We start from the raw sequence: 6,013 nt of genomic DNA, 5'->3' as shown, positions 1-6,013 counted from the left end.
AGCCTGCATGGGCACTGCAGCATCATCAAGGGGGACATCAGAGACTAGCTGTACCACATTTGACGCCAGTGCAACAGACGGCGGAGCAAGCAGCAGACAAGCAGTGATGGGTAAACATTCAGGAAACAGTTGAGTAAAACCGCTCTCCACCACTGTTAAGGCACAAAACCTCCTTCCACTCCCGATAAATCTGCTCTGCAGACTAAGTACAATGGTAATAAGAAAACCCACAAGATAGAGCATTTGTTAGAGACTTTACCAAAGGAGAAATGGAAGTGGAACTGTCAAGATAGACTTTCCTTGCTACACAATGAAGTAGAGGCTCATTGAAAATGTTTCATTATAGGAAAAAATTTTAAACTACATGTTCTTTGTAAAATGGGTGTAAATTTGCCATCTTTTCACTTTATCACAAAAGAAGCCAGTCTGAAAAGGGCAGCGTGAAAAGAATTAGGGAAAAATGGAACAAAAATTGATCAAAACTTGTAAGAAATCTACTGAATCCCTATGTTAATGAGCCAATCAAGTTATTTTATTGTTAAATCCAGTAGTGTTTGCTGAATCTGAAATCACTTGCTACTTAAAAGTATGGTCCAAGGACCAGCAGCACTGGCATCACCTGGGCGCTTGTGAAGAAAGATCTCAAAATGCTGAACTCCCTCCCCACTCCCTGAATCAGAGTCGACATTTTAACAAGCTTTCCAGGTGATTTAAATATACATTAAAGTAAGAAATACTGCTTTAAGCCATTCTTTGAGTTCTTACAGCATGTTCCTTATTCATTGCTAGTTAAATACTCATCTCTCCCCTCACCAAACCTGTGACATCTTTAAAGGCAGGAACTATGTATTATTGTTATTTTTATTCTAACCATGTGTGCTAAAAACTACTAACTGGCCAGCCGGCGTGGCTCGGCAGTTGAGCATCAACCTAGGATCCAGGAGATCAAGGTTCAATTCCTGGTCAGGGCACATGCCCAGGCTCGACCCCCAGTAAGGGGCACGCAGGAGGCAGCCTATCAATGACTCTCATCATTGATGTTTCTATCTCTCTCTCTCCTCCTCCCTTCCTCTCTCTGAAATCAATAAAGACATAAAAAAAAACCACACACAAAAAAAACGATTGCCCATCAAAATCATTTTTTTCAGTCTTACTGGGTACATTGCTAACCTACATTTCCCAACCTCCTTTGCAGTTAGGTGTGACCACAGGATTAAGTTCTCTCCACTGCAACATAAGCTGAAATTCTGTGTCATTTCTGGGCCTAGGTCTTGACACTGTGGCCATGCTCTCTTTTCCCCCTTTCCCTTGACCATCTTGATTATGCAACAAGACTCAGAAACACAGATGAGCCCTCAGCAGCCATTTCTGTACTGTGATCCTAGCCATAGCTGACTGATCCAGGAGTGAATCTCTTACCCAGACTGCATCATTTGCATGTTCCCTCCAAGAGATATGCAATTTTGAACTGAGACAGAAGCTGAGAGTAACTGCAGCTGAGTCATGTTGATGGCAAAGCTTTGAAGCTGCACTGTGCAATATAGGAACCACTAGCCACATTTGGCTATTTAAATTTCATGACAACAAAATTAAAAATTCAGTGTCTCAGTTGCACTAGCTACCTGTCAGGTGCTCAGTATCATTTGTAGCTCATGCCTCCGGTACTGGACAGAGCAGACGTAGAACATTTTCATCAGCACAGACGTTCCTACCCGACAGCACTGCTCTAGAGAGCGCGACTATAGTCTCTCCTCGTTCCCATCCCTCCCAAAGACTGGTTGTTCAAACCATTCCTTAGACTCTGTGGGACACACCAGAATCTCTGCAATACATTCCCTCTCTTGCTCAGACTAGTCAGATGTGATTTTACTACCTGCTACCAAAGGACCTCAGTTCTTAGATGCCTGGCACTGTAACTGTAACCACAGAACACCAAATCTGCTGGGGGAATTCTCGGGCTTCTTTTTATTTGCGCTTAACTTGATTTTCACAGGGCTCTCCTGCATCCCTCTCACATTCTCATGAGTTGGCCCTGTCCACTAAACTCTTACCCATCAGCACATATTAAAGAGAGGCGGGGCTTTCAAAAGTGCAGGGCCGGCTGAAGGAGAGGCTGACAATGTTCAGGTTACATATTCTGTATCTAGTCCTCCCACAGGGCTTCTGAACCGTGGATCTAATTGTTCAGCGGGTCGTTCCAGCTGGACGTCGGAAGGCACCACCAGATGCACCTGCTTCAAACTGAACGGCTCTCTGTCTAAAGCCCAGCTTAGCTATTTCTGACTTCCAACCTCTCCGACAGAGAAAATGCTGACTGCGTACTGCTGCCGTGGAATTTAAGGGTCAATAACTCTTTTAAAAACAGGGACAACATTGTCTTCCCCTCTTTATACCTAGCATAGTGTCTCACGCATTATAGACATTTGATGATTTTAGCAAACCGTAGCCATTCCCACAAAATTTAAAGAATAAATGAATGCGACAGTCAGCTCTGGAAGGGCACTGACGCCTCTACAGCAAGTCAGCCAGTAGTGGTTATCCCACTACTATCTCATCAGGACCCAGAAAGGGGAACACAGAAAACTGGAAAGCTGTTAGGATTTCTTAATTCCTGGATTTTTTTTCTGCTTGAGACGTTTTATGCGGACTCTAATAAGATTTATGTAAGCTGTTCATGACTTTGGGTGAACTTGAAGCATCTCAGTTCTCCAACCTTTGAGATAAGTGGTGCCCAGTTGCCAGTATCCGCAGCCCGTTATCCCGCACGCAGGGATGGGTGTAGCTGCTTAGGTCTGGACAAAAGCTTAATGTTCCTGAGGCTCCCCCCACCCCATGCATGGGGATGTAAACCTTAGGTACACTCATTTCGGTAAACTCCCTTCTGTTCCTTATGCCCTGCCTGAGAGGGTATCTCAAGCAACCACCTGTTCCTTCCATTCCCCGGCTTTCTACTCCTGCTAGGGAAAGCCGGGCGGGAGGGCCAAGAAGTTCCCTCCAGACACCCCATAAAAAGGCTTCTTCCCGACCACTGGGAGCCCAGGCCGCGTGTACTCAGACGCCCCAATGAAACCGCCCTGACCCTCCCACCTGGCCCGGGGGTTCCTCCTCCCCGAGCCTCACGCGGCCCCCGAGGCTGGGGGGAGGTCTCCGGCCCCGCCTCCTCCGCTGGCCGAGAAAAACCGCGCGGAGGGCTGCTCCTCCGAGAGCGCTGGGCGACGCGCCCCGACAACGCCCTCACCCCAGCCACGGGGCACGAGCCCGACGCCTCCGACCCCCGGGCCCGGGGCACCAACACGCGAGGCGGAGGGACGCGAGCGCGCCGCGCCGGGGCCGCGAACTCGAGGGCCCGCCAAGCGCTTCTCGGGGCGCGCTCGGCCCGGGGCTGCGAGTCCCCGACCCGCTCGCAGGGGCGCGGCTGCGCCAGGACCCGGGCGAAGCGGGGGCCGCGGCGCGGTGACCACGCGCCCCCGGGGCTGCGAGGACCGACGCGCCTGCCCACCTGGCCTGCGGAGCGCCGGGTTCAAGCCCCTGCCTTTCGGGTCTGTGGCGGTCTTCGCTGGCGGGGTGCCCCCGCGAGCTCGTGGCACGGCAGACGGTTGTTAGACGGTTTCCCGGGAAGCGCTGCACAGGCCCAAGGCGCTCAGAAACCCAGAGGCGGCCGGGCGGCGAGGGAAAACCGGGACGCGCCCGGGCCCTGGAGACGCGGGAGGGCGGGGGGCGAGAGCGGGAGGAGACGCGGGAGGGCGGGGAGTCCCCGGGACCTGGGGGGCAGGGGGCGAGAGCGGGAGGAGACGCGGGAGGGCGGGGAGCGCCCGGGACCTGGGGCGGCGGGGGGAGAGGCGGCGGGGGGAGGGGGCGAGAGCGGGAGGAGACGCGGAGGGCGGGGAGCCCCCGGGACCTGGGGGGCGGGGGGCGAGAGCGGGAGGAGACGCGGGAGGGCGGGGAGCGCCCGGGACCTGGGGGGCGGGGGGCGAGAGCGGGAGGAGACTGGGGGAGGCTGAGACTGGGGGAGGCTGAGACTGGGGGAGGCTGAGACTGGGGGAGGCTGAGACTGGGGGAGGCTGAGACTGGGGGAGGCTGAGACTGGGGGAGGCTGAGGCTGGGCGGGCGGCCGGGCGGGGCGTTGAAGAGGCCGCGCGGGCTCGGAGCAGGCGCCCTGGCGGCGCTCGAGGCCCCGCCCCCGCCCCGCCCCCCGCGGTCTCTGGGGCTCGAGCTCGCGTCTGGGCGGCGGGCTCGGCCAGCTGCCGTCTCCCTCCCGCGTCCCCGGCCCCGCCGCCTGCTGGGCCCTGGGCATCGCCGCGCCGTTCCCGCCCGGAGGAGCCGGGCCCTGACGGAGGTAACTGCCCCGGGTTCCCGCCCGCACGGCCTCCCCGTCCCCCCGCCGCGCCCTGGGCCGCCGGCGTTCTCCGGCTCCTCGGTCCCCACTCACGCCCCGTCCTGCAGGCCCACGACCTCCCGCCCGCAGCTCCCGGCCTCCCGCGCCGCCCCCTGCCCCGCGCTTGGCCCTCCTCTCCCTGGGCCTGCCCCGCTGCGGCCGTCCCGCCGGCCCCGCTCCTCAGGCCGCGGGGGCGCGGGCTCCGAGGGCCGGTCCTGCGGCTCCAGTCGCGCCCCGGGCGCCGCCGCCGTGGCACCTCGCCCAGCCCGGCCCCCGCCGCAGGGTCGGGAGAAACCCCGCAGGGACCCCTGCGTGACTCGCGCTTTCACCTTCGTTGGTGGGTGGTTGGTTGAACGTGGAGGGCGGCCCGCGGTTTCTCAGACTCCTGCGTGGTGGGAACCGCAGAACTTGGAAACTGTCTTTAAGTGGCGTTGGCCCCGGTGTTTTAAATGAAGGTACCGTTTCGGGTCGACTTACTCCACCCCACCTCACGTGTCTAGTGAGTGTCACGGGGCCAACTCTTCTCCTTCCATCCGTGATCGTTGCGCGTTTGGTGCCGTCTCCCGTCGGGAGCGCTGCTGCTTTGAGCGTGGCTGCGGCGGCTCCGCGGGGCGCCCCTCACGCCCTGAACCGCGTAACATTTTAGATGCAAAGCTGACCTCAGAGTACACACCTGGAGTATTTTAAAGCTAAGTCCCTGGTATAAATACTTAGTATATACTGCATCCCACATCTAGGGGAGGTGAGGACCCTTAAAACCAGACCTGCAGGCGGCCGGAGCGGCCCTGGCCGGGCATCTGCGCCGAAAGCCCCGGTGGGGCTCGAGCCCTGGCCGCGGGCTCCATCCCCAGTGGGAGGCGGCAGTTAGATGCTGGGCTCTCGCATCTCACGACATCTCCTTCTCTCTCCCTTCCTCTCTAAAAAATAAAAATTATTATTATTATTTTTTTAAACAGCAAAACTCCAGCCCAACCCAAGTGGCTCAGTTGGCTGAGCGTTGCCCTGTGCACTGGCTCTGTCCCCACTCGGGGCACGGAGGGAAAGCAGCCGAAGGACGTTTCTTTCTCTCTCTCTTCTCTCTCTCAGCATGTCCTTGGGTAAGGATTAAAAAAATAAAACTGGTGAAATCTGAATAAGCACTGTCAGAATTTCCTGGTTTAAAATAAAAGCCATAGTAGAATTACCACCTACCACCAAAAATAACATTAATTCCTTTACGTCATCAAATACCCAGTCTTGTTTTATTTTCCTGTTGTCTTTTTTGAATTCAAAATAATTTCAAGTTTACCGAAAAGGTGCAAGAAAAATATAAAGAACTCCTATACCGTTACCAAGGTTGACCGCTTGCTTGTATATATAGTTGTGTATACACACACACACATTTAAATATACTTAATTTTTTTTCTATTAACCACTTGTTTATATTTTGCTGAGCTTTATCTTTGAGGGTGGGTTGCATACATCATACCCCTTACATCTTAATACTTAGTACCATATACATTTCCGAAGAGCAGTGATACTCTTTTACATAAACAAGTACAGTTACCAAGTTCAGGAAATTTAGCATTGACACTTTTATCTATGCTATATAGTTCATTTTCCGTTTATGTCAACTGTCACAATAATATCCTTTATAGC

At 54.7% G+C, this 6,013-nt stretch overlaps 1 protein-coding gene across 5 annotated transcripts in view; it reads left to right on the top strand.

Annotated features, from left to right (window-relative positions):
- Window positions 1-4,196: 4,196 nt before the first annotated feature.
- The window catches only part of CPLANE1 (ciliogenesis and planar polarity effector complex subunit 1), a 73,161-nt gene continuing 71,344 nt past the window's right edge, over window positions 4,197-6,013 (top strand). For all 5 annotated transcript variants that reach the window (XM_081133020.1, XM_081133022.1, XM_081133019.1 and 2 more), the window contains exons 1-2: window positions 4,197-4,336; window positions 5,332-5,472. The gene's annotated coding sequence lies outside the window, so the exon portion shown is untranslated. The remainder of the gene's footprint in view (window positions 4,337-5,331; window positions 5,473-6,013) is intronic.

Source organism: Miniopterus schreibersii (assembly GCF_964146895.1).
Source record: "Miniopterus schreibersii genome assembly, chromosome: 3".
In the NCBI taxonomy this organism is placed as follows: domain Eukaryota; kingdom Metazoa; phylum Chordata; class Mammalia; order Chiroptera; family Miniopteridae; genus Miniopterus; species Miniopterus schreibersii.
Note: the sequence above shows the minus strand (reverse complement) of the source record. Positions and strands in the feature narration are given on the sequence as shown.